General features: G+C 45.1%; 22 non-coding genes across 22 annotated transcripts; 12 read left to right on the plus strand and 10 right to left on the minus strand.

Moving 5' to 3' along the window:
- The first annotated feature begins 712 nt into the window (after positions 1–712).
- LOC147703835 (U6 spliceosomal RNA) lies at positions 713–819 on the plus strand. The gene has a single exon (XR_015297967.1). It is a non-coding gene; the product is annotated as a U6 spliceosomal RNA (small nuclear RNA).
- Positions 820–1,829: 1,010 nt separating this feature from the next.
- TRNAR-ACG (transfer RNA arginine (anticodon ACG)) lies at positions 1,830–1,902 on the minus strand. Its single transcript has one exon. It is a non-coding gene; the product is annotated as a tRNA-Arg (tRNA).
- A 714-nt stretch (positions 1,903–2,616) lies between these two features.
- LOC147703837 (U6 spliceosomal RNA) lies at positions 2,617–2,723 on the plus strand. The gene has a single exon (XR_015297978.1). It is a non-coding gene; the product is annotated as a U6 spliceosomal RNA (small nuclear RNA).
- A 1,010-nt stretch (positions 2,724–3,733) lies between these two features.
- On the minus strand, positions 3,734–3,806 carry TRNAR-ACG (transfer RNA arginine (anticodon ACG)). Its single transcript has one exon. It is a non-coding gene; the product is annotated as a tRNA-Arg (tRNA).
- A 714-nt stretch (positions 3,807–4,520) lies between these two features.
- Positions 4,521–4,627, plus strand: LOC147703839 (U6 spliceosomal RNA). The gene has a single exon (XR_015297989.1). It is a non-coding gene; the product is annotated as a U6 spliceosomal RNA (small nuclear RNA).
- A 1,010-nt stretch (positions 4,628–5,637) lies between these two features.
- Positions 5,638–5,710, minus strand: TRNAR-ACG (transfer RNA arginine (anticodon ACG)). Its single transcript has one exon. It is a non-coding gene; the product is annotated as a tRNA-Arg (tRNA).
- A 714-nt stretch (positions 5,711–6,424) lies between these two features.
- LOC147703841 (U6 spliceosomal RNA) lies at positions 6,425–6,531 on the plus strand. The gene has a single exon (XR_015298000.1). It is a non-coding gene; the product is annotated as a U6 spliceosomal RNA (small nuclear RNA).
- Positions 6,532–7,541: 1,010 nt separating this feature from the next.
- TRNAR-ACG (transfer RNA arginine (anticodon ACG)) lies at positions 7,542–7,614 on the minus strand. The gene has a single exon. It is a non-coding gene; the product is annotated as a tRNA-Arg (tRNA).
- Positions 7,615–8,328: 714 nt separating this feature from the next.
- On the plus strand, positions 8,329–8,435 carry LOC147703843 (U6 spliceosomal RNA). Its single transcript, XR_015298011.1, has one exon. It is a non-coding gene; the product is annotated as a U6 spliceosomal RNA (small nuclear RNA).
- Positions 8,436–9,445: 1,010 nt separating this feature from the next.
- TRNAR-ACG (transfer RNA arginine (anticodon ACG)) lies at positions 9,446–9,518 on the minus strand. Its single transcript has one exon. It is a non-coding gene; the product is annotated as a tRNA-Arg (tRNA).
- A 714-nt stretch (positions 9,519–10,232) lies between these two features.
- LOC147703845 (U6 spliceosomal RNA) lies at positions 10,233–10,339 on the plus strand. Its single transcript, XR_015298022.1, has one exon. It is a non-coding gene; the product is annotated as a U6 spliceosomal RNA (small nuclear RNA).
- Positions 10,340–12,136: 1,797 nt separating this feature from the next.
- LOC147703846 (U6 spliceosomal RNA) lies at positions 12,137–12,243 on the plus strand. Its single transcript, XR_015298033.1, has one exon. It is a non-coding gene; the product is annotated as a U6 spliceosomal RNA (small nuclear RNA).
- Positions 12,244–13,253: 1,010 nt separating this feature from the next.
- TRNAR-ACG (transfer RNA arginine (anticodon ACG)) lies at positions 13,254–13,326 on the minus strand. Its single transcript has one exon. It is a non-coding gene; the product is annotated as a tRNA-Arg (tRNA).
- Positions 13,327–14,040: 714 nt separating this feature from the next.
- On the plus strand, positions 14,041–14,147 carry LOC147703848 (U6 spliceosomal RNA). The gene has a single exon (XR_015298045.1). It is a non-coding gene; the product is annotated as a U6 spliceosomal RNA (small nuclear RNA).
- Positions 14,148–15,157: 1,010 nt separating this feature from the next.
- Positions 15,158–15,230, minus strand: TRNAR-ACG (transfer RNA arginine (anticodon ACG)). Its single transcript has one exon. It is a non-coding gene; the product is annotated as a tRNA-Arg (tRNA).
- A 714-nt stretch (positions 15,231–15,944) lies between these two features.
- LOC147703850 (U6 spliceosomal RNA) lies at positions 15,945–16,051 on the plus strand. Its single transcript, XR_015298056.1, has one exon. It is a non-coding gene; the product is annotated as a U6 spliceosomal RNA (small nuclear RNA).
- A 1,010-nt stretch (positions 16,052–17,061) lies between these two features.
- On the minus strand, positions 17,062–17,134 carry TRNAR-ACG (transfer RNA arginine (anticodon ACG)). The gene has a single exon. It is a non-coding gene; the product is annotated as a tRNA-Arg (tRNA).
- Positions 17,135–17,848: 714 nt separating this feature from the next.
- On the plus strand, positions 17,849–17,955 carry LOC147703852 (U6 spliceosomal RNA). The gene has a single exon (XR_015298067.1). It is a non-coding gene; the product is annotated as a U6 spliceosomal RNA (small nuclear RNA).
- A 1,010-nt stretch (positions 17,956–18,965) lies between these two features.
- On the minus strand, positions 18,966–19,038 carry TRNAR-ACG (transfer RNA arginine (anticodon ACG)). The gene has a single exon. It is a non-coding gene; the product is annotated as a tRNA-Arg (tRNA).
- A 714-nt stretch (positions 19,039–19,752) lies between these two features.
- LOC147703854 (U6 spliceosomal RNA) lies at positions 19,753–19,859 on the plus strand. Its single transcript, XR_015298079.1, has one exon. It is a non-coding gene; the product is annotated as a U6 spliceosomal RNA (small nuclear RNA).
- A 1,010-nt stretch (positions 19,860–20,869) lies between these two features.
- TRNAR-ACG (transfer RNA arginine (anticodon ACG)) lies at positions 20,870–20,942 on the minus strand. The gene has a single exon. It is a non-coding gene; the product is annotated as a tRNA-Arg (tRNA).
- A 714-nt stretch (positions 20,943–21,656) lies between these two features.
- On the plus strand, positions 21,657–21,763 carry LOC147703856 (U6 spliceosomal RNA). The gene has a single exon (XR_015298090.1). It is a non-coding gene; the product is annotated as a U6 spliceosomal RNA (small nuclear RNA).
- The last annotated feature ends 417 nt before the right edge of the window (positions 21,764–22,180 follow it).

Consider the following 22,180-nt stretch of genomic DNA (forward strand, 5'->3'; position numbering starts at 1 on the left):
TGTAGACTTACGCATCCTTTTGTCCTTAAGTGGGCTAGAAAGTGTGTGTATGTGTGTGTGAAGGCACAAGGAAACCCATCTGACCTCCTGGAAGTCTGTTCTGTGAGGTTTTCCCAAGTTTTACAAAGGACTTTAGGAGAAGGAAGCACCTAAAAGCTAGGCGAAATGGTCCTAGATCCAAGGAAATCTTTTAGATCAGGCTCAGTTTCTTAAATAGTTTGCATTAACATAATCAGTTCCAGGTCTGTGTGGGGCTGAGCTTGAGAACTCCTTAGTAAGTAGGCGTTTACAACAATAAGGGGTTTAATATTACAACACAGGTGAACATTCAGACACATTATCATAAGCTCACCTTGTCCAGGGACCCAAGCATGCTGCCTTTCCACTCTCAGAGCCCTTCACCTAACCTACTGTGCAGCTGTTTCACCTTTAATATCACTGTTCCACAGGCACCGTGACGTCACAATGCTCCTTGTCTGTAGCCCGACCCAGGAGCCTTTGCAAACCTGGTATAATCTACATACTTACGGTGTGTTTAGTCTTGGACCACAAATGCAGTGAAGAATAATGGATTGCTACTCTTCATCCATTTTTGACCATTGGCTCAGATTTGAATGCGTACTGGCCATCTGAGCATCTCTGCCAGGCCACCCTATGTCTAGAGACTGTAGATTTAGAGAGTTTATAAACATTGTCAGTTCATCAATAAAGTGTGCTCGCTTCGGCAGCACATATACTAAAATTGGAACGATACAGAGAAGATTAGCATGGCCCCTGCGCAAGGATGACACGCAAATTCGTGAAGCGTTCCATATTTTTAACAGCTTTCAGGAGAGAAATCTTTTTTGTTTTCAAGACTAATTGAAAAAATAAAGCAGGTCCCAGTGCTGTCCCCGTAATATGTATTTTTCAATTAGTCTCTCCTCAACATTTTTAATGTATTTGCTTTGCAGTAAAGAAGGTGCGCTCTATGTTCAGCTGCATTTAGCAAGGAAGCCTGCAGGACTTCTGGGACTTTTCTTTCTCTTTTTTAGCCTCACTGTCATTATTCTTCACCACCCCCAAATCTATACTGCTGCAGTGTTGTGTTGATTTGTGGGAATCAGGACAAAGAGAAGGGCAGGGCCTATGCAAATGAAGGCCTCAGGGATGTCTGGGAGTGCCTTTTTAGCAGTATTGTTAAAGTCCACCTTGCAACCGGATTGGTCGGGTAAGCTGAAAAACACCATGCCAGATTGGGCACCAGGTCTCTAGGCGCTTGGAGGACATATTGGGTCTACATCCCTCAGTTTCTGAGGTCCAAGAAATGTTCACCCTCTACCCTAATAGAGAGGTCTTGGCCGATCGTGGCTGAGAGGGGAAGAAGGTAGCAGTGCAAGATGCTTATGGTCCTTCTCTAATAATGGACCAACTTTCTCTCTCTCCTTACCTGTGGTTCTGCCTGGCTACTGGGGCTACCAGTTGTAAGCCTGCAGCCCACAGGGAGTTGGTTTGTTCCTCTCACACATGTAAATGGGTAAGCATTCAAGTGCACACACCTGCCTACGTCCACAGACCCTCGCGCACACACACTTTTGTCAACAAGCTTTTTCGCAATTAAGAGTATCAGGGACCCATGTTGAAATACAAAAGCAGCACACCACGTGACGGCCATCACATAGAGTCCAGCAGCAAATGGGAAACGTTTAACTAGCTGTGGTCCTATTACTTGCGCTCTACAGTGGAACAACTGCTGGATGAGTCCTGCTGGAGAATATTGAACCTACAACAAGTCTGAGGTAAATAAAAATTCCACAGGAATATAATCAAACAGGGACCTACAACCCTTCCGAGCCAGATAGGAGTCGAACCTACAATCTTCTGATCCGTAGTCAGACGCGTTATCCATTGCGCCACTGGCCCTATGTAGACTTACGCATCCTTTTGTCCTTAAGTGGGCTAGAAAGTGTGTGTATGTGTGTGTGAAGGCACAAGGGAACCCATCTGACCTCCTGGAAGTCTGTTCTGTGAGGTTTTCCCAAGTTTTACAAAGGACTTTAGGAGAAGGAAGCACCTAAAAGCTAGGCGAAATGGTCCTAGATCCAAGGAAATCTTTTAGATCAGGCTCAGTTTCTTAAATAGTTTGCATTAACATAATCAGTTCCAGGTCTGTGTGGGGCTGAGCTTGAGAACTCCTTAGTAAGTAGGCGTTTACAACAATAAGGGGTTTAATATTACAACACAGGTGAACATTCAGACACATTATCATAAGCTCACCTTGTCCAGGGACCCAAGCATGCTGCCTTTCCACTCTCAGAGCCCTTCACCTAACCTACTGTGCAGCTGTTTCACCTTTAATATCACTGTTCCACAGGCAGCGTGACGTCACAATGCTCCTTGTCTGTAGCCCGACCCAGGAGCCTTTGCAAACCTGGTATAATCTACATACTTACGGTGTGTTTAGTCTTGGACCACAAATGCAGTGAAGAATAATGGATTGCTACTCTTCATACATTTTTGACCATTGGCTCAGATTTGAATGCGTACTGGGCATCTGAGCATCTCTGCCAGGCCACCCTATGTCTAGAGACTGTAGATTTAGAGAGTTTATAAACATTGTCAGTTCATCAATAAAGTGTGCTCGCTTCGGCAGCACATATACTAAAATTGGAACGATACAGAGAAGATTAGCATGGCCCCTGCGCAAGGATGACACGCAAATTCGTGAAGCGTTCCATATTTTTAACAGCTTTCAGGAGAGAAATCTTTTTTGTTTTCAAGACTAATTGAAAAAATAAAGCAGGTCCCAGTGCTGTCCCCGTAATATGTATTTTTCAATTAGTCTCTCCTCAACATTTTTAATGTATTTGCTTTGCAGTAAAGAAGGTGCGCTCTATGTTCAGCTGCATTTAGCAAGGAAGCCTGCAGGACTTCTGGGACTTTTCTTTCTCTTTTTTAGCCTCACTGTCATTATTCTTCACCACCCCCAAATCTATACTGCTGCAGTGTTGTGTTGATTTGTGGGAATCAGGACAAAGAGAAGGGCAGGGCCTATGCAAATGAAGGCCTCAGGGATGTCTGGGAGTGCCTTTTTAGCAGTATTGTTAAAGTCCACCTTGCAACCGGATTGGTCGGGTAAGCTGAAAAACACCATGCCAGATTGGGCACCAGGTCTCTAGGCGCTTGGAGGACATATTGGGTCTACATCCCTCAGTTTCTGAGGTCCAAGAAATGTTCACCCTCTACCCTAATAGAGAGGTCTTGGCCGATCGTGGCTGAGAGGGGAAGAAGGTAGCAGTGCAAGATGCTTATGGTCCTTCTCTAATAATGGACCAACTTTCTCTCTCTCCTTACCTGTGGTTCTGCCTGGCTACTGGGGCTACCAGTTGTAAGCCTGCAGCCCACAGGGAGTTGGTTTGTTCCTCTCACACATGTAAATGGGTAAGCATTCAAGTGCACACACCTGCCTACGTCCACAGACCCTCGCGCACACACACTTTTGTCAACAAGCTTTTTCGCAATTAAGAGTATCAGGGACCCATGTTGAAATACAAAAGCAGCACACCACGTGACGGCCATCACATAGAGTCCAGCAGCAAATGGGAAACGTTTAACTAGCTGTGGTCCTATTACTTGCGCTCTACCGTGGAACAACTGCTGGATGAATCCTGCTGGAGAATATTGAACCTACAACAAGTCTGAGGTAAATAAAAATTCCACAGGAATATAATCAAACAGGGACCTACAACCCTTCCGAGCCAGATAGGAGTCGAACCTACAATCTTCTGATCCGTAGTCAGACGCGTTATCCATTGCGCCACTGGCCCTATGTAGACTTACGCATCCTTTTGTCCTTAAGTGGGCTAGAAAGTGTGTGTATGTGTGTGTGAAGGCACAAGGAAACCCATCTGACCTCCTGGAAGTCTGTTCTGTGAGGTTTTCCCAAGTTTTACAAAGGACTTTAGGAGAAGGAAGCACCTAAAAGCTAGGCGAAATGGTCCTAGATCCAAGGAAATCTTTTAGATCAGGCTCAGTTTCTTAAATAGTTTGCATTAACATAATCAGTTCCAGGTCTGTGTGGGGCTGAGCTTGAGAACTCCTTAGTAAGTAGGCGTTTACAACAATAAGGGGTTTAATATTACAACACAGGTGAACATTCAGACACATTATCATAAGCTCACCTTGTCCAGGGACCCAAGCATGCTGCCTTTCCACTCTCAGAGCCCTTCACCTAACCTACTGTGCAGCTGTTTCACCTTTAATATCACTGTTCCACAGGCAGCGTGACGTCACAATGCTCCTTGTCTGTAGCCCGACCCAGGAGCCTTTGCAAACCTGGTATAATCTACATACTTACGGTGTGTTTAGTCTTGGACCACAAATGCAGTGAAGAATAATGGATTGCTACTCTTCATCCATTTTTGACCATTGGCTCAGATTTGAATGCGTACTGGCCATCTGAGCATCTCTGCCAGGCCACCCTATGTCTAGAGACTGTAGATTTAGAGAGTTTATAAACATTGTCAGTTCATCAATAAAGTGTGCTCGCTTCGGCAGCACATATACTAAAATTGGAACGATACAGAGAAGATTAGCATGGCCCCTGCGCAAGGATGACACGCAAATTCGTGAAGCGTTCCATATTTTTAACAGCTTTCAGGAGAGAAATCTTTTTTGTTTTCAAGACTAATTGAAAAAATAAAGCAGGTCCCAGTGCTGTCCCCGTAATATGTATTTTTCAATTAGTCTCTCCTCAACATTTTTAATGTATTTGCTTTGCAGTAAAGAAGGTGCGCTCTATGTTCAGCTGCATTTAGCAAGGAAGCCTGCAGGACTTCTGGGACTTTTCTTTCTCTTTTTTAGCCTCACTGTCATTATTCTTCACCACCCCCAAATCTATACTGCTGCAGTGTTGTGTTGATTTGTGGGAATCAGGACAAAGAGAAGGGCAGGGCCTATGCAAATGAAGGCCTCAGGGATGTCTGGGAGTGCCTTTTTAGCAGTATTGTTAAAGTCCACCTTGCAACCGGATTGGTCGGGTAAGCTGAAAAACACCATGCCAGATTGGGCACCAGGTCTCTAGGCGCTTGGAGGACATATTGGGTCTACATCCCTCAGTTTCTGAGGTCCAAGAAATGTTCACCCTCTACCCTAATAGAGAGGTCTTGGCCGATCGTGGCTGAGAGGGGAAGAAGGTAGCAGTGCAAGATGCTTATGGTCCTTCTCTAATAATGGACCAACTTTCTCTCTCTCCTTACCTGTGGTTCTGCCTGGCTACTGGGGCTACCAGTTGTAAGCCTGCAGCCCACAGGGAGTTGGTTTGTTCCTCTCACACATGTAAATGGCTAAGCATTCAAGTGCACACACCTGCCTACGTCCACAGACCCTCGCGCACACACACTTTTGTCAACAAGCTTTTTCGCAATTAAGAGTATCAGGGACCCATGTTGAAATACAAAAGCAGCACACCACGTGACGGCCATCACATAGAGTCCAGCAGCAAATGGGAAACGTTTAACTAGCTGTGGTCCTATTACTTGCGCTCTACAGTGGAACAACTGCTGGATGAGTCCTGCTGGAGAATATTGAACCTACAACAAGTCTGAGGTAAATAAAAATTCCACAGGAATATAATCAAACAGGGACCTACAACCCTTCCGAGCCAGATAGGAGTCGAACCTACAATCTTCTGATCCGTAGTCAGACGCGTTATCCATTGCGCCACTGGCCCTATGTAGACTTACGCATCCTTTTGTCCTTAAGTGGGCTAGAAAGTGTGTGTATGTGTGTGTGAAGGCACAAGGGAACCCATCTGACCTCCTGGAAGTCTGTTCTGTGAGGTTTTCCCAAGTTTTACAAAGGACTTTAGGAGAAGGAAGCACCTAAAAGCTAGGCGAAATGGTCCTAGATCCAAGGAAATCTTTTAGATCAGGCTCAGTTTCTTAAATAGTTTGCATTAACATAATCAGTTCCAGGTCTGTGTGGGGCTGAGCTTGAGAACTCCTTAGTAAGTAGGCGTTTACAACAATAAGGGGTTTAATATTACAACACAGGTGAACATTCAGACTCATTATCATAAGCTCACCTTGTCCAGGGACCCAAGCATGCTGCCTTTCCACTCTCAGAGCCCTTCACCTAACCTACTGTGCAGCTGTTTCACCTTTAATATCACTGTTCCACAGGGCAGCGTGACGTCACAATGCTCCATGTCTGTAGCCCGACCAGGAGCCTTTGCAAACCTGGTATAATCTACATACTTACGGTGTGTTTAGTCTTGGACCACAAATGCAGTGAAGAATAATGGATTGCTACTCTTCATACATTTTTGACCATTGGCTCAGATTTGAATGCGTACTGGGCATCTGAGCATCTCTGCCAGGCCACCCTATGTCTAGAGACTGTAGATTTAGAGAGTTTATAAACATTGTCAGTTCATCAATAAAGTGTGCTCGCTTCGGCAGCACATATACTAAAATTGGAACGATACAGAGAAGATTAGCATGGCCCCTGCGCAAGGATGACACGCAAATTCGTGAAGCGTTCCATATTTTTAACAGCTTTCAGGAGAGAAATCTTTTTTGTTTTCAAGACTAATTGAAAAAATAAAGCAGGTCCCAGTGCTGTCCCCGTAATATGTATTTTTCAATTAGTCTCTCCTCAACATTTTTAATGTATTTGCTTTGCAGTAAAGAAGGTGCGCTCTATGTTCAGCTGCATTTAGCAAGGAAGCCTGCAGGACTTCTGGGACTTTTCTTTCTCTTTTTTAGCCTCACTGTCATTATTCTTCACCACCCCCAAATCTATACTGCTGCAGTGTTGTGTTGATTTGTGGGAATCAGGACAAAGAGAAGGGCAGGGCCTATGCAAATGAAGGCCTCAGGGATGTCTGGGAGTGCCTTTTTAGCAGTATTGTTAAAGTCCACCTTGCAACCGGATTGGTCGGGTAAGCTGAAAAACACCATGCCAGATTGGGCACCAGGTCTCTAGGCGCTTGGAGGACATATTGGGTCTACATCCCTCAGTTTCTGAGGTCCAAGAAATGTTCACCCTCTACCCTAATAGAGAGGTCTTGGCCGATCGTGGCTGAGAGGGGAAGAAGGTAGCAGTGCAAGATGCTTATGGTCCTTCTCTAATAATGGACCAACTTTCTCTCTCTCCTTACCTGTGGTTCTGCCTGGCTACTGGGGCTACCAGTTGTAAGCCTGCAGCCCACAGGGAGTTGGTTTGTTCCTCTCACACATGTAAATGGGTAAGCATTCAAGTGCACACACCTGCCTACGTCCACAGACCCTCGCGCACACACACTTTCGTCAACAAGCTTTTTCGCAATTAAGAGTATCAGGGACCCATGTTGAAATACAAAAGCAGCACACCACGTGACGGCCATCACATAGAGTCCAGCAGCAAATGGGAAACGTTTAACTAGCTGTGGTCCTATTACTTGCGCTCTACCGTGGAACAACTGCTGGATGAATCCTGCTGGAGAATATTGAACCTACAACAAGTCTGAGGTAAATAAAAATTCCACAGGAATATAATCAAACAGGGACCTACAACCCTTCCGAGCCAGATAGGAGTCGAACCTACAATCTTCTGATCCGTAGTCAGACGCGTTATCCATTGCGCCACTGGCCCTATGTAGACTTACGCATCCTTTTGTCCTTAAGTGGGCTAGAAAGTGTGTGTATGTGTGTGTGAAGGCACAAGGAAACCCATCTGACCTCCTGGAAGTCTGTTCTGTGAGGTTTTCCCAAGTTTTACAAAGGACTTTAGGAGAAGGAAGCACCTAAAAGCTAGGCGAAATGGTCCTAGATCCAAGGAAATCTTTTAGATCAGGCTCAGTTTCTTAAATAGTTTGCATTAACATAATCAGTTCCAGGTCTGTGTGGGGCTGAGCTTGAGAACTCCTTAGTAAGTAGGCGTTTACAACAATAAGGGGTTTAATATTACAACACAGGTGAACATTCAGACACATTATCATAAGCTCACCTTGTCCAGGGACCCAAGCATGCTGCCTTTCCACTCTCAGAGCCCTTCACCTAACCTACTGTGCAGCTGTTTCACCTTTAATATCACTGTTCCACAGGCAGCGTGACGTCACAATGCTCCTTGTCTGTAGCCCGACCCAGGAGCCTTTGCAAACCTGGTATAATCTACATACTTACGGTGTGTTTAGTCTTGGACCACAAATGCAGTGAAGAATAATGGATTGCTACTCTTCATCCATTTTTGACCATTGGCTCAGATTTGAATGCGTACTGGCCATCTGAGCATCTCTGCCAGGCCACCCTATGTCTAGAGACTGTAGATTTAGAGAGTTTATAAACATTGTCAGTTCATCAATAAAGTGTGCTCGCTTCGGCAGCACATATACTAAAATTGGAACGATACAGAGAAGATTAGCATGGCCCCTGCGCAAGGATGACACGCAAATTCGTGAAGCGTTCCATATTTTTAACAGCTTTCAGGAGAGAAATCTTTTTTGTTTTCAAGACTAATTGAAAAAATAAAGCAGGTCCCAGTGCTGTCCCCGTAATATGTATTTTTCAATTAGTCTCTCCTCAACATTTTTAATGTATTTGCTTTGCAGTAAAGAAGGTGCGCTCTATGTTCAGCTGCATTTAGCAAGGAAGCCTGCAGGACTTCTGGGACTTTTCTTTCTCTTTTTTAGCCTCACTGTCATTATTCTTCACCACCCCCAAATCTATACTGCTGCAGTGTTGTGTTGATTTGTGGGAATCAGGACAAAGAGAAGGGCAGGGCCTATGCAAATGAAGGCCTCAGGGATGTCTGGGAGTGCCTTTTTAGCAGTATTGTTAAAGTCCACCTTGCAACCGGATTGGTCGGGTAAGCTGAAAAACACCATGCCAGATTGGGCACCAGGTCTCTAGGCGCTTGGAGGACATATTGGGTCTACATCCCTCAGTTTCTGAGGTCCAAGAAATGTTCACCCTCTACCCTAATAGAGAGGTCTTGGCCGATCGTGGCTGAGAGGGGAAGAAGGTAGCAGTGCAAGATGCTTATGGTCCTTCTCTAATAATGGACCAACTTTCTCTCTCTCCTTACCTGTGGTTCTGCCTGGCTACTGGGGCTACCAGTTGTAAGCCTGCAGCCCACAGGGAGTTGGTTTGTTCCTCTCACACATGTAAATGGGTAAGCATTCAAGTGCACACACCTGCCTACGTCCACAGACCCTCGCGCACACACACTTTTGTCAACAAGCTTTTTCGCAATTAAGAGTATCAGGGACCCATGTTGAAATACAAAAGCAGCACACCACGTGACGGCCATCACATAGAGTCCAGCAGCAAATGGGAAACGTTTAACTAGCTGTGGTCCTATTACTTGCGCTCTACAGTGGAACAACTGCTGGATGAGTCCTGCTGGAGAATATTGAACCTACAACAAGTCTGAGGTAAATAAAAATTCCACAGGAATATAATCAAACAGGGACCTACAACCCTTCCGAGCCAGATAGGAGTCGAACCTACAATCTTCTGATCCGTAGTCAGACGCGTTATCCATTGCGCCACTGGCCCTATGTAGACTTACGCATCCTTTTGTCCTTAAGTGGGCTAGAAAGTGTGTGTATGTGTGTGTGAAGGCACAAGGGAACCCATCTGACCTCCTGGAAGTCTGTTCTGTGAGGTTTTCCCAAGTTTTACAAAGGACTTTAGGAGAAGGAAGCACCTAAAAGCTAGGCGAAATGGTCCTAGATCCAAGGAAATCTTTTAGATCAGGCTCAGTTTCTTAAATAGTTTGCATTAACATAATCAGTTCCAGGTCTGTGTGGGGCTGAGCTTGAGAACTCCTTAGTAAGTAGGCGTTTACAACAATAAGGGGTTTAATATTACAACACAGGTGAACATTCAGACACATTATCATAAGCTCACCTTGTCCAGGGACCCAAGCATGCTGCCTTTCCACTCTCAGAGCCCTTCACCTAACCTACTGTGCAGCTGTTTCACCTTTAATATCACTGTTCCACAGGCAGCGTGACGTCACAATGCTCCTTGTCTGTAGCCCGACCCAGGAGCCTTTGCAAACCTGGTATAATCTACATACTTACGGTGTGTTTAGTCTTGGACCACAAATGCAGTGAAGAATAATGGATTGCTACTCTTCATACATTTTTGACCATTGGCTCAGATTTGAATGCGTACTGGGCATCTGAGCATCTCTGCCAGGCCACCCTATGTCTAGAGACTGTAGATTTAGAGAGTTTATAAACATTGTCAGTTCATCAATAAAGTGTGCTCGCTTCGGCAGCACATATACTAAAATTGGAACGATACAGAGAAGATTAGCATGGCCCCTGCGCAAGGATGACACGCAAATTCGTGAAGCGTTCCATATTTTTAACAGCTTTCAGGAGAGAAATCTTTTTTGTTTTCAAGACTAATTGAAAAAATAAAGCAGGTCCCAGTGCTGTCCCCGTAATATGTATTTTTCAATTAGTCTCTCCTCAACATTTTTAATGTATTTGCTTTGCAGTAAAGAAGGTGCGCTCTATGTTCAGCTGCATTTAGCAAGGAAGCCTGCAGGACTTCTGGGACTTTTCTTTCTCTTTTTTAGCCTCACTGTCATTATTCTTCACCACCCCCAAATCTATACTGCTGCAGTGTTGTGTTGATTTGTGGGAATCAGGACAAAGAGAAGGGCAGGGCCTATGCAAATGAAGGCCTCAGGGATGTCTGGGAGTGCCTTTTTAGCAGTATTGTTAAAGTCCACCTTGCAACCGGATTGGTCGGGTAAGCTGAAAAACACCATGCCAGATTGGGCACCAGGTCTCTAGGCGCTTGGAGGACATATTGGGTCTACATCCCTCAGTTTCTGAGGTCCAAGAAATGTTCACCCTCTACCCTAATAGAGAGGTCTTGGCCGATCGTGGCTGAGAGGGGAAGAAGGTAGCAGTGCAAGATGCTTATGGTCCTTCTCTAATAATGGACCAACTTTCTCTCTCTCCTTACCTGTGGTTCTGCCTGGCTACTGGGGCTACCAGTTGTAAGCCTGCAGCCCACAGGGAGTTGGTTTGTTCCTCTCACACATGTAAATGGGTAAGCATTCAAGTGCACACACCTGCCTACGTCCACAGACCCTCGCGCACACACACTTTTGTCAACAAGCTTTTTCGCAATTAAGAGTATCAGGGACCCATGTTGAAATACAAAAGCAGCACACCACGTGACGGCCATCACATAGAGTCCAGCAGCAAATGGGAAACGTTTAACTAGCTGTGGTCCTATTACTTGCGCTCTACCGTGGAACAACTGCTGGATGAATCCTGCTGGAGAATATTGAACCTACAACAAGTCTGAGGTAAATAAAAATTCCACAGGAATATAATCAAACAGGGACCTACAACCCTTCCGAGCCAGATAGGAGTTGAACCTACAATCTTCTGATCCGTAGTCAGACGCGTTATCCATTGCGCCACTGGCCCTATGTAGACTTACGCATCCTTTTGTCCTTAAGTGGGCTAGAAAGTGTGTGTATGTGTGTGTGAAGGCACAAGGAAACCCATCTGACCTCCTGGAAGTCTGTTCTGTGAGGTTTTCCCAAGTTTTACAAAGGACTTTAGGAGAAGGAAGCACCTAAAAGCTAGGCGAAATGGTCCTAGATCCAAGGAAATCTTTTAGATCAGGCTCAGTTTCTTAAATAGTTTGCATTAACATAATCAGTTCCAGGTCTGTGTGGGGCTGAGCTTGAGAACTCCTTAGTAAGTAGGCGTTTACAACAATAAGGGGTTTAATATTACAACACAGGTGAACATTCAGACACATTATCATAAGCTCACCTTGTCCAGGGACCCAAGCATGCTGCCTTTCCACTCTCAGAGCCCTTCACCTAACCTACTGTGCAGCTGTTTCACCTTTAATATCACTGTTCCACAGGCAGCGTGACGTCACAATGCTCCTTGTCTGTAGCCCGACCCAGGAGCCTTTGCAAACCTGGTATAATCTACATACTTACGGTGTGTTTAGTCTTGGACCACAAATGCAGTGAAGAATAATGGATTGCTACTCTTCATCCATTTTTGACCATTGGCTCAGATTTGAATGCGTACTGGCCATCTGAGCATCTCTGCCAGGCCACCCTATGTCTAGAGACTGTAGATTTAGAGAGTTTATAAACATTGTCAGTTCATCAATAAAGTGTGCTCGCTTCGGCAGCACATATACTAAAATTGGAACGATACAGAGAAGATTAGCATGGCCCCTGCGCAAGGATGACACGCAAATTCGTGAAGCGTTCCATATTTTTAACAGCTTTCAGGAGAGAAATCTTTTTTGTTTTCAAGACTAATTGAAAAAATAAAGCAGGTCCCAGTGCTGTCCCCGTAATATGTATTTTTCAATTAGTCTCTCCTCAACATTTTTAATGTATTTGCTTTGCAGTAAAGAAGGTGCGCTCTATGTTCAGCTGCATTTAGCAAGGAAGCCTGCAGGACTTCTGGGACTTTTCTTTCTCTTTTTTAGCCTCACTGTCATTATTCTTCACCACCCCCAAATCTATACTGCTGCAGTGTTGTGTTGATTTGTGGGAATCAGGACAAAGAGAAGGGCAGGGCCTATGCAAATGAAGGCCTCAGGGATGTCTGGGAGTGCCTTTTTAGCAGTATTGTTAAAGTCCACCTTGCAACCGGATTGGTCGGGTAAGCTGAAAAACACCATGCCAGATTGGGCACCAGGTCTCTAGGCGCTTGGAGGACATATTGGGTCTACATCCCTCAGTTTCTGAGGTCCAAGAAATGTTCACCCTCTACCCTAATAGAGAGGTCTTGGCCGATCGTGGCTGAGAGGGGAAGAAGGTAGCAGTGCAAGATGCTTATGGTCCTTCTCTAATAATGGACCAACTTTCTCTCTCTCCTTACCTGTGGTTCTGCCTGGCTACTGGGGCTACCAGTTGTAAGCCTGCAGCCCACAGGGAGTTGGTTTGTTCCTCTCACACATGTAAATGGGTAAGCATTCAAGTGCACACACCTGCCTACGTCCACAGACCCTCGCGCACACACACTTTTGTCAACAAGCTTTTTCGCAATTAAGAGTATCAGGGACCCATGTTGAAATACAAAAGCAGCACACCACGTGACGGCCATCACATAGAGTCCAGCAGCAAATGGGAAACGTTTAACTAGCTGTGGTCCTATTACTTGCGCTCTACAGTGGAACAACTGCTGGATGAGTCCTGCTGGAGAATATTGAACCTACAACAAGTCTGAGGTAAATAAAAATTCCACAGGAATATAATCAAACAGGGACCTACAACCCTTCCGAGCCAGATAGGAGTCGAACCTACAATCTTCTGATCCGTAGTCAGACGCGTTATCCATTGCGCCACTGGCCCTATGTAGACTTACGCATCCTTTTGTCCTTAAGTGGGCTAGAAAGTGTGTGTATGTGTGTGTGAAGGCACAAGGGAACCCATCTGACCTCCTGGAAGTCTGTTCTGTGAGGTTTTCCCAAGTTTTACAAAGGACTTTAGGAGAAGGAAGCACCTAAAAGCTAGGCGAAATGGTCCTAGATCCAAGGAAATCTTTTAGATCAGGCTCAGTTTCTTAAATAGTTTGCATTAACATAATCAGTTCCAGGTCTGTGTGGGGCTGAGCTTGAGAACTCCTTAGTAAGTAGGCGTTTACAACAATAAGGGGTTTAATATTACAACACAGGTGAACATTCAGACACATTATCATAAGCTCACCTTGTCCAGGGACCCAAGCATGCTGCCTTTCCACTCTCAGAGCCCTTCACCTAACCTACTGTGCAGCTGTTTCACCTTTAATATCACTGTTCCACAGGCAGCGTGACGTCACAATGCTCCTTGTCTGTAGCCCGACCCAGGAGCCTTTGCAAACCTGGTATAATCTACATACTTACGGTGTGTTTAGTCTTGGACCACAAATGCAGTGAAGAATAATGGATTGCTACTCTTCATACATTTTTGACCATTGGCTCAGATTTGAATGCGTACTGGGCATCTGAGCATCTCTGCCAGGCCACCCTATGTCTAGAGACTGTAGTTTTCGAGAGTTTATAAACATTGTCAGTTCATCAATAAAGTGTGCTCGCTTCGGCAGCACATATACTAAAATTGGAACGATACAGAGAAGATTAGCATGGCCCCTGCGCAAGGATGACACGCAAATTCGTGAAGCGTTCCATATTTTTAACAGCTTTCAGGAGAGAAATCTTTTTTGTTTTCAAGACTAATTGAAAAAATAAAGCAGGTCCCAGTGCTGTCCCCGTAATATGTATTTTTCAATTAGTCTCTCCTCAACATTTTTAATGTATTTGCTTTGCAGTAAAGAAGGTGCGCTCTATGTTCAGCTGCATTTAGCAAGGAAGCCTGCAGGACTTCTGGGACTTTTCTTTCTCTTTTTTAGCCTCACTGTCATTATTCTTCACCACCCCCAAATCTATACTGCTGCAGTGTTGTGTTGATTTGTGGGAATCAGGACAAAGAGAAGGGCAGGGCCTATGCAAATGAAGGCCTCAGGGATGTCTGGGAGTGCCTTTTTAGCAGTATTGTTAAAGTCCACCTTGCAACCGGATTGGTCGGGTAAGCTGAAAAACACCATGCCAGATTGGGCACCAGGTCTCTAGGCGCTTGGAGGACATATTGGGTCTACATCCCTCAGTTTCTGAGGTCCAAGAAATGTTCACCCTCTACCCTAATAGAGAGGTCTTGGCCGATCGTGGCTGAGAGGGGAAGAAGGTAGCAGTGCAAGATGCTTATGGTCCTTCTCTAATAATGGACCAACTTTCTCTCTCTCCTTACCTGTGGTTCTGCCTGGCTACTGGGGCTACCAGTTGTAAGCCTGCAGCCCACAGGGAGTTGGTTTGTTCCTCTCACACATGTAAATGGGTAAGCATTCAAGTGCACACACCTGCCTACGTCCACAGACCCTCGCGCACACACACTTTTGTCAACAAGCTTTTTCGCAATTAAGAGTATCAGGGACCCATGTTGAAATACAAAAGCAGCACACCACGTGACGGCCATCACATAGAGTCCAGCAGCAAATGGGAAACGTTTAACTAGCTGTGGTCCTATTACTTGCGCTCTACCGTGGAACAACTGCTGGATGAATCCTGCTGGAGAATATTGAACCTACAACAAGTCTGAGGTAAATAAAAATTCCACAGGAATATAATCAAACAGGGACCTACAACCCTTCCGAGCCAGATAGGAGTCGAACCTACAATCTTCTGATCCGTAGTCAGACGCGTTATCCATTGCGCCACTGGCCCTATGTAGACTTACGCATCCTTTTGTCCTTAAGTGGGCTAGAAAGTGTGTGTATGTGTGTGTGAAGGCACAAGGAAACCCATCTGACCTCCTGGAAGTCTGTTCTGTGAGGTTTTCCCAAGTTTTACAAAGGACTTTAGGAGAAGGAAGCACCTAAAAGCTAGGCGAAATGGTCCTAGATCCAAGGAAATCTTTTAGATCAGGCTCAGTTTCTTAAATAGTTTGCATTAACATAATCAGTTCCAGGTCTGTGTGGGGCTGAGCTTGAGAACTCCTTAGTAAGTAGGCGTTTACAACAATAAGGGGTTTAATATTACAACACAGGTGAACATTCAGACACATTATCATAAGCTCACCTTGTCCAGGGACCCAAGCATGCTGCCTTTCCACTCTCAGAGCCCTTCACCTAACCTACTGTGCAGCTGTTTCACCTTTAATATCACTGTTCCACAGGCAGCGTGACGTCACAATGCTCCTTGTCTGTAGCCCGACCCAGGAGCCTTTGCAAACCTGGTATAATCTACATACTTACGGTGTGTTTAGTCTTGGACCACAAATGCAGTGAAGAATAATGGATTGCTACTCTTCATACATTTTTGACCATTGGCTCAGATTTGAATGCGTACTGGGCATCTGAGCATCTCTGCCAGGCCACCCTATGTCTAGAGACTGTAGATTTAGAGAGTTTATAAACATTGTCAGTTCATCAATAAAGTGTGCTCGCTTCGGCAGCACATATACTAAAATTGGAACGATACAGAGAAGATTAGCATGGCCCCTGCGCAAGGATGACACGCAAATTCGTGAAGCGTTCCATATTTTTAACAGCTTTCAGGAGAGAAATCTTTTTTGTTTTCAAGACTAATTGAAAAAATAAAGCAGGTCCCAGTGCTGTCCCCGTAATATGTATTTTTCAATTAGTCTCTCCTCAACATTTTTAATGTATTTGCTTTGCAGTAAAGAAGGTGCGCTCTATGTTCAGCTGCATTTAGCAAGGAAGCCTGCAGGACTTCTGGGACTTTTCTTTCTCTTTTTTAGCCTCACTGTCATTATTCTTCACCACCCCCAAATCTATACTGCTGCAGTGTTGTGTTGATTTGTGGGAATCAGGACAAAGAGAAGGGCAGGGCCTATGCAAATGAAGGCCTCAGGGATGTCTGGGAGTGCCTTTTTAGCAGTATTGTTAAAGTCCACCTTGCAACCGGATTGGTCGGGTAAGCTGAAAAACACCATGCCAGATTGGGCACCAGGTCTCTAGGCGCTTGGAGGACATATTGGGTCTACATCCCTCAGTTTCTGAGGTCCAAGAAATGTTCACCCTCTACCCTAATAGAGAGGTCTTGGCCGATCGTGGCTGAGAGGGGAAGAAGGTAGCAGTGCAAGATGCTTATGGTCCTTCTCTAATAATGGACCAACTTTCTCTCTCTCCTTACCTGTGGTTCTGCCTGGCTACTGGGGCTACCAGTTGTAAGCCTGCAGCCCACAGGGAGTTGGTTTGTTCCTCTCACACATGTAAATGGGTAAGCATTCAAGTGCACACACCTGCCTACGTCCACAGACCCTCGCGCACACACACTTTTGTCAACAAGCTTTTTCGCAATTAAGAGTATCAGGGACCCATGTTGAAATACAAAAGCAGCACACCACGTGACGGCCATCACATAGAGTCCAGCAGCAAATGGGAAACGTTTAACTAGCTGTGGTCCTATTACTTGCGCTCTACCGTGGAACAACTGCTGGATGAGTCCTGCTGGAGAATATTGAACCTACAACAAGTCTGAGGTAAATAAAAATTCCACAGGAATATAATCAAACAGGGACCTACAACCCTTCCGAGCCAGATAGGAGTCGAACCTACAATCTTCTGATCCGTAGTCAGACGCGTTATCCATTGCGCCACTGGCCCTATGTAGACTTACGCATCCTTTTGTCCTTAAGTGGGCTAGAAAGTGTGTGTATGTGTGTGTGAAGGCACAAGGGAACCCATCTGACCTCCTGGAAGTCTGTTCTGTGAGGTTTTCCCAAGTTTTACAAAGGACTTTAGGAGAAGGAAGCACCTAAAAGCTAGGCGAAATGGTCCTAGATCCAAGGAAATCTTTTAGATCAGGCTCAGTTTCTTAAATAGTTTGCATTAACATAATCAGTTCCAGGTCTGTGTGGGGCTGAGCTTGAGAACTCCTTAGTAAGTAGGCGTTTACAACAATAAGGGGTTTAATATTACAACACAGGTGAACATTCAGACACATTATCATAAGCTCACCTTGTCCAGGGACCCAAGCATGCTGCCTTTCCACTCTCAGAGCCCTTCACCTAACCTACTGTGCAGCTGTTTCACCTTTAATATCACTGTTCCACAGGCAGCGTGACGTCACAATGCTCCTTGTCTGTAGCCCGACCCAGGAGCCTTTGCAAACCTGGTATAATCTACATACTTACGGTGTGTTTAGTCTTGGACCACAAATGCAGTGAAGAATAATGGATTGCTACTCTTCATACATTTTTGACCATTGGCTCAGATTTGAATGCGTACTGGGCATCTGAGCATCTCTGCCAGGCCACCCTATGTCTAGAGACTGTAGATTTAGAGAGTTTATAAACATTGTCAGTTCATCAATAAAGTGTGCTCGCTTCGGCAGCACATATACTAAAATTGGAACGATACAGAGAAGATTAGCATGGCCCCTGCGCAAGGATGACACGCAAATTCGTGAAGCGTTCCATATTTTTAACAGCTTTCAGGAGAGAAATCTTTTTTGTTTTCAAGACTAATTGAAAAAATAAAGCAGGTCCCAGTGCTGTCCCCGTAATATGTATTTTTCAATTAGTCTCTCCTCAACATTTTTAATGTATTTGCTTTGCAGTAAAGAAGGTGCGCTCTATGTTCAGCTGCATTTAGCAAGGAAGCCTGCAGGACTTCTGGGACTTTTCTTTCTCTTTTTTAGCCTCACTGTCATTATTCTTCACCACCCCCAAATCTATACTGCTGCAGTGTTGTGTTGATTTGTGGGAATCAGGACAAAGAGAAGGGCAGGGCCTATGCAAATGAAGGCCTCAGGGATGTCTGGGAGTGCCTTTTTAGCAGTATTGTTAAAGTCCACCTTGCAACCGGATTGGTCGGGTAAGCTGAAAAACACCATGCCAGATTGGGCACCAGGTCTCTAGGCGCTTGGAGGACATATTGGGTCTACATCCCTCAGTTTCTGAGGTCCAAGAAATGTTCACCCTCTACCCTAATAGAGAGGTCTTGGCCGATCGTGGCTGAGAGGGGAAGAAGGTAGCAGTGCAAGATGCTTATGGTCCTTCTCTAATAATGGACCAACTTTCTCTCTCTCCTTACCTGTGGTTCTGCCTGGCTACTGGGGCTACCAGTTGTAAGCCTGCAGCCCACAGGGAGTTGGTTTGTTCCTCTCACACATGTAAATGGGTAAGCATTCAAGTGCACACACCTGCCTACGTCCACAGACCCTCGCGCACACACACTTTTGTCAACAAGCTTTTTCGCAATTAAGAGTATCAGGGACCCATGTTGAAATACAAAAGCAGCACACCACGTGACGGCCATCACATAGAGTCCAGCAGCAAATGGGAAACGTTTAACTAGCTGTGGTCCTATTACTTGCGCTCTACCGTGGAACAACTGCTGGATGAATCCTGCTGGAGAATATTGAACCTACAACAAGTCTGAGGTAAATAAAAATTCCACAGGAATATAATCAAACAGGGACCTACAACCCTTCCGAGCCAGATAGGAGTCGAACCTACAATCTTCTGATCCGTAGTCAGACGCGTTATCCATTGCGCCACTGGCCCTATGTAGACTTACGCATCCTTTTGTCCTTAAGTGGGCTAGAAAGTGTGTGTATGTGTGTGTGAAGCCACAAGGAAACCCATCTGACCTCCTGGAAGTCTGTTCTGTGAGGTTTTCCCAAGTTTTACAAAGGACTTTAGGAGAAGGAAGCACCTAAAAGCTAGGCGAAATGGTCCTAGATCCAAGGAAATCTTTTAGATCAGGCTCAGTTTCTTAAATAGTTTGCATTAACATAATCAGTTCCAGGTCTGTGTGGGGCTGAGCTTGAGAACTCCTTAGTAAGTAGGCGTTTACAACAATAAGGGGTTTAATATTACAACACAGGTGAACATTCAGACACATTATCATAAGCTCACCTTGTCCAGGGACCCAAGCATGCTGCCTTTCCACTCTCAGAGCCCTTCACCTAACCTACTGTGCAGCTGTTTCACCTTTAATATCACTGTTCCACAGGCAGTGTGACGTCACAATGCTCCTTGTCTGTAGCCCGACCCAGGAGCCTTTGCAAACCTGGTATAATCTACATACTTACGGTGTGTTTAGTCTTGGACCACAAATGCAGTGAAGAATAATGGATTGCTACTCTTCATACATTTTTGACCATTGGCTCAGATTTGAATGCGTACTGGCCATCTGAGCATCTCTGCCAGGCCACCCTATGTCTAGAGACTGTAGATTTAGAGAGTTTATAAACATTGTCAGTTCATCAATAAAGTGTGCTCGCTTCGGCAGCACATATACTAAAATTGGAACGATACAGAGAAGATTAGCATGGCCCCTGCGCAAGGATGACACGCAAATTCGTGAAGCGTTCCATATTTTTAACAGCTTTCAGGAGAGAAATCTTTTTTGTTTTCAAGACTAATTGAAAAAATAAAGCAGGTCCCAGTGCTGTCCCCGTAATATGTATTTTTCAATTAGTCTCTCCTCAACATTTTTAATGTATTTGCTTTGCAGTAAAGAAGGTGCGCTCTATGTTCAGCTGCATTTAGCAAGGAAGCCTGCAGGACTTCTGGGACTTTTCTTTCTCTTTTTTAGCCTCACTGTCATTATTCTTCACCACCCCCAAATCTATACTGCTGCAGTGTTGTGTTGATTTGTGGGAATCAGGACAAAGAGAAGGGCAGGGCCTATGCAAATGAAGGCCTCAGGGATGTCTGGGAGTGCCTTTTTAGCAGTATTGTTAAAGTCCACCTTGCAACCGGATTGGTCGGGTAAGCTGAAAAACACCATGCCAGATTGGGCACCAGGTCTCTAGGCGCTTGGAGGACATATTGGGTCTACATCCCTCAGTTTCTGAGGTCCAAGAAATGTTCACCCTCTACCCTAATAGAGAGGTCTTGGCCGATCGTGGCTGAGAGGGGAAGAAGGTAGCAGTGCAAGATGCTTATGGTCCTTCTCTAATAATGGACCAACTTTCTCTCTCTCCTTACCTGTGGTTCTGCCTGGCTACTGGGGCTACCAGTTGTAAGCCTGCAGCCCACAGGGAGTTGGTTTGTTCCTCTCACACATGTAAATGGGTAAGCATTCAAGTGCACACACCTGCCTACGTCCACAGACCCTCGCGCACACACACTTTTGTCAACAAGCTTTTTCGCAATTAAGAGTATCAGGGACCCATGTTGAAATACAAAAGCAGCACACCACGTGACGGCCATCACATAGAGTCCAGCAGCAAATGGGAAACGTTTAACTAGCTGTGGTCCTATTACTTGCGCTCTACCGTGGAACAACTGCTGGATGAATCCTGCTGGAGAATATTGAACCTACAACAAGTCTGAGGTAAATAAAAATTCCACAGGAATATAATCAAACAGGGACCTACAACCCTTCCGAGCCAGATAGGAGTCGAACCTACAATCTTCTGATCCGTAGTCAGACGCGTTATCCATTGCGCCACTGGCCCTATGTAGACTTACGCATCCTTTTGTCCTTAAGTGGGCTAGAAAGTGTGTGTATGTGTGTGTGAAGGCACAAGGAAACCCATCTGACCTCCTGGAAGTCTGTTCTGTGAGGTTTTCCCAAGTTTTACAAAGGACTTTAGGAGAAGGAAGCACCTAAAAGCTAGGCGAAATGGTCCTAGATCCAAGGAAATCTTTTAGATCAGGCTCAGTTTCTTAAATAGTTTGCATTAACATAATCAGTTCCAGGTCTGTGTGGGGCTGAGCTTGAGAACTCCTTAGTAAGTAGGCGTTTACAACAATAAGGGGTTTAATATTACAACACAGGTGAACATTCAGACACATTATCATAAGCTCACCTTGTCCAGGGACCCAAGCATGCTGCCTTTCCACTCTCAGAGCCCTTCACCTAACCTACTGTGCAGCTGTTTCACCTTTAATATCACTGTTCCACAGGCACCGTGACGTCACAATGCTCCTTGTCTGTAGCCCGACCCAGGAGCCTTTGCAAACCTGGTATAATCTACATACTTACGGTGTGTTTAGTCTTGGACCACAAATGCAGTGAAGAATAATGGATTGCTACTCTTCATCCATTTTTGACCATTGGCTCAGATTTGAATGCGTACTGGCCATCTGAGCATCTCTGCCAGGCCACCCTATGTCTAGAGACTGTAGATTTAGAGAGTTTATAAACATTGTCAGTTCATCAATAAAGTGTGCTCGCTTCGGCAGCACATATACTAAAATTGGAACGATACAGAGAAGATTAGCATGGCCCCTGCGCAAGGATGACACGCAAATTCGTGAAGCGTTCCATATTTTTAACAGCTTTCAGGAGAGAAATCTTTTTTGTTTTCAAGACTAATTGAAAAAATAAAGCAGGTCCCAGTGCTGTCCCCGTAATATGTATTTTTCAATTAGTCTCTCCTCAACATTTTTAATGTATTTGCTTTGCAGTAAAGAAGGTGCGCTCTATGTTCAGCTGCATTTAGCAAGGAAGCCTGCAGGACTTCTGGGACTTTTCTTTCTCTTTTTTAGCCTCACTGTCATTATTCTTCACCACCCCCAAATCTATACTGCTGCAGTGTTGTGTTGATTTGTGGGAATCAGGACAAAGAGAAGGGCAGGGCCTATGCAAATGAAGGCCTCAGGGATGTCTGGGAGTGCCTTTTTAGCAGTATTGTTAAAGTCCACCTTGCAACCGGATTGGTCGGGTAAGCTGAAAAACACCATGCCAGAT

The sequence above is a fragment of the Lissotriton vulgaris genome, chromosome 7 (genome assembly GCF_964263255.1).
Source record: "Lissotriton vulgaris chromosome 7, aLisVul1.2, whole genome shotgun sequence".
NCBI classification, from domain to species: Eukaryota; Metazoa; Chordata; class Amphibia; order Caudata; family Salamandridae; genus Lissotriton; species Lissotriton vulgaris.